The sequence below is a fragment of the Bactrocera latifrons genome, unplaced genomic scaffold (assembly GCF_001853355.1).
Source record: "Bactrocera latifrons isolate USDA-ARS-PBARC rearing strain unplaced genomic scaffold, ASM185335v1 scaffold_402, whole genome shotgun sequence".
NCBI lineage: Eukaryota > Metazoa > Arthropoda > Insecta > Diptera > Tephritidae > Bactrocera > Bactrocera latifrons.
In genome coordinates, this window is record NW_017537049.1 from 25,773 (window position 1) to 29,918 (window position 4,146).

A 4,146-nucleotide genomic window follows, 5' to 3' on the forward strand; every position below is an offset into this window, starting at 1 on the left:
TTCGACGCAGTACCCGCCGGGGGAAGCAGAGGAAGAGGAAGACCTCCACTCCGTTGGAAGGACCAAGTGGAGAAGGACCTGGCTTCACTTGGAATATTTAATTGGCGCCACGTAGTGAAAAGAAGAAACGACTGGCGCACTGTTGTTAACTCGGCTATAATCGCGTAAGCGGTGTCTACGCCAATCAAGAAAAAGAAGAAGATTAATGTATACCTTATATTTGATTTATCGACAACCGAACATTTTATACTTTTGCAACTTGCAAGAAAACCAGGCAAATACTTTAAGGCGTAAAACCAATCATAAAGAGTAAAGTTGCTATAATAATTCCTTCCTGATTGATGTTCTGGAAACTGAACGATTCAAGTGGCATTTAAAATTGTTATATAGGAAGTAGGCGATTTTCGATTTCACATAAGAATATAATGGGAATACCACATACTTCATTTTGTCGAAATCGTCGTGCCACGCCCATCGTCCAATTTTCACACAGCCTTTTATAAATCTCTGCCATACCATTTTCAATGGTAAAATTTATTATCTCTGGCATATTTAGTTATTTATTTAACGCGCTTTTAATAGTTTTTAACAGACCCGTTATATGGAGAGTGAGCGGGGTTATCCTCCGATTTCATCCATTTATACACTGATGGTAGAAGTTCTAATAAGATTCGTACTCAGCAAATTTGGCTATTGTAGCTTAAGTGGTTTAGGAGATATCTACATTACACTTGATAGAGTTCGTGGCCACTCATACTTTTTGAAAAAATTTTACCCACAGGTGCCACTTGCTAGTGCGATTCTCTGTATTATATATATATATTACTTTTATATCTTAACTTAATGCTTAGTTATGGTGTTTTAAGTATTTCGGTTAATGACGTTTTGTKGGCGGGGCAGCGCTCCGATTACGCCCATCTTCGAACTCGAATTTTTTTGTACTAAGGAGCGACAGAAAACGGGATTTCAACTTTTCTCGTCATCCTGATAATTTATATCTATATAACCCTATATCTATCTCGATAAGTTTTCTGTGATACGCACAACCCTTAGGTGAACAAAACTACCATACTCTGTAGCAACTGGTTGCAAGAATATAAAAATCGCTGCGGGGACTTAAATTGACGGCTATATACTGCCCACATCGATTTAAAATTACGGACATCTAATTTAGAAATTTTTGGCAATACTAGGTCATAGATTTCTAGCAGTTTTAGACTACAATGCAAAACACATGAAAGGACGTCAGCTGTATCAAAATTATATATAAATATATATGTAAATGGTCACAAAAACCTGACATATTGGCCTAGTGATCGTAACAAATAACCAGATTTAATTGATTTTACTGCTCACTTTTACACTCACTTATCTTCTGATCACTCTATTGTACCAATAAAGCTATGTGAACAACCCATATTCGTTAATCCAAAAGTTGGTCTAACATCCTATAAAATAAAAAAAATTCCTAGGTAGCAACATTAATATTATATACAAACTAAATGCAGGAAGAGATATTAACGAAAGCATAAGAGAACTCAATGATACAATAACTAACGCACCTGTCTTAGCAACACCAAGCAAAAGGTATAAACCGCTTGATTTCAAAAAATTACAAACAGTGAAATAGAAAACCTTGTAAATGAAAAAGGCGTGCAAGAGGGGGAAAAAATCACCAGGACATTAATTTAAATTTCGTTGAAAAAGTGGAAGATTATATTGATAGATAAACCTGGGAATATCTTCATTCAGTCGTCTTTATTTTTGTAAAAGTGTTACTATAAAGATGTCTCCTTTCCTCTACAAAARTAATAAGGCGCCAATCCGGGTAAATAGAATTGCTAASGAAATAAGAGCAGCATTTGAGCACAGAGAGTACTGTTCAGCCATATTTCTAGACGTGGCTCAGACCTTTGATAAGGTGTGGAATAAAGGCCTTTTATGTACATAAGATTTAAAGCATTCTATCTTTAGAATTGTATAATATATTGGAGTCTTACTTAAAAAATAGACAATTTATGGTAAAAGTGGGATATTTCATATCTGAGAACGACAGATAAGGGCTGGTGCACCAAACGGCAGTGATTTAGGTCCAACTCTATATATCGTATATACAACAGATCTTCCAACAGCTAATAATRTATTAACATCAACTTTTGCGGAAGCCACCGCTCTAGTGAGCCGTAACAAATGCCGCATAATAGCATCAAGATTATTAGCCGAGCACTTAAGTTCTGTCGAAGAATGGSTAGCCAACTAGCGTTTTTAATGTAAATGAACAATAGTGTAAGCTTGTTATATTTTCGCTATAACCTAAAATCTGTCCGGCAGTAAAAATTAACAATATTTTAGTACCCCAAGCGAATGAAGTAACTTATCTTGGTATTCACCTAGAAAAAAAACTTACGTGGAGAAAACCTATATCTAGTAAAATAACTTTCATGCAAATTTAAATTGGCTTTTAAATAAAAAATCCAAACTTAGGCTAGACAACAAAATGTTTTTAGATAATGCGGTCATAAAGCCGATTTGGATTTGTGGTATTCAACGACCTGTGTAACTAATATTTCTATAATACAAAGGTTCCAATCAGGAATGCTTAGAACAATCACCATGATATACGCGTAATGAAAATATCCATAAAGACCTTGGTATTTATATGGTAAAGAAAGAAATAGAAGACAGCAGAATTAAGTATATATCTAAACTTCGAGATCACCCAAACCCTTTGGCTAATGCTTTGGTACATTTCTGCGATCAAACAGGATTTAAAAGAAGAGATATGCCTGCGTACTAAGGAGCAACGTATCACGAATCAATCACTTGCTTGAGCTTGTCTAGTTTTTAAATAGATTTAAGGGGGCATGAAATATGGTTATATGTAGTACTAGATTTCAGCATAAGAAGATACATCAAGCTACCTGGCTGTCTCCGGATCGAAAAACCACCAACCAGATCGATCATGTTATGATAGACGGAAGACACGTCCCCTGTGTTTTAGATGTGCGTGCGCTCCGAGGTCCTAACATCAACTCGGACCACTTTCTTGTTGCAGCCAAGATTCGCACGCGCCTCTGCGCAGCAGAAAAACGCACGCCTTAAAACACAAGGAAGGTTCGACGTCAAGAAGCTGCAATCACAAGAGACAGCCGAACGATTTTCTACTCGGCTTGCACTCCTGCTCTCTGAGAGCACTCGTCAACAACTTGGTATAAGGRAACTGTGGGACGGCATTTCAAACTCCTTACGTGCAGTTGCAACCGAAACCATTGGTTTTCTTAAAGTACAAAAGAACAGCTGGTACGTTATGAGATAGATAACGAGAGTTGAAGAGGGAAGCGAGACGCGTTTGCAGACAAAAACAGAAAGAGGCCGAAATGCGTGAGTACGAAGAGCTTGATAAGCTGGCCGACAGGGGTAATGCTCGAAAAAATGCGCGGCGTACAGAAGGTTTCAAGACCGGAGCATACTCTTGTAGAACCCACAAAGCTGATCTAGTCACCGATGCCCAGAGCATACTTAAATTATGGAGGGAACACTTCTCCAGCCTGCTGAATGGCAGTGAATGCACAACGCCAGGAGAAGGCGAACCCGATTCCCCAAKCGATGATGATGGAGCAGACGTTCCATTGCCCGACCAGGAAGAAGTTCGAATAGCAATTACCGCCTGAAGAACAACAAAGCGGCGAGGGCCAATGAATATTGATATCATCGGCCTCAACACCCGCGCCGTTAGTTCTGCTTTATCCACACTGGACAAGGAAGCAACACAAAAGGGTCTGGCAGTGAACGAGGGCAAGACGAAATATCTCCTGTCATCAAACAAACAGTCGTCGCACTCGCGGCTTGGCACTCACGTCACTGTTGGCAGTCATAGCTTTGAAGTTGTAGATAATTTCGTCTATATTGGAACTAGCGTAAACATCACCAACAATGTCAGCCTAGAAATCCAACGCTGGATAACTCTTGCCAACAGGTGGTCAGGTGTCCTCTCTCGACAAACAAAAACCAAACTCTATAAGTCACTCATAATTCCTGTCCTGCTATATTTTGCAGAGGCTTGGACGATGTCAACAACGGATGAGTCGACGTTGCGAGTTTTCGAGAGAAAAGTTCTACGAAAGATTTATGGTCCTTTGCGCGTTG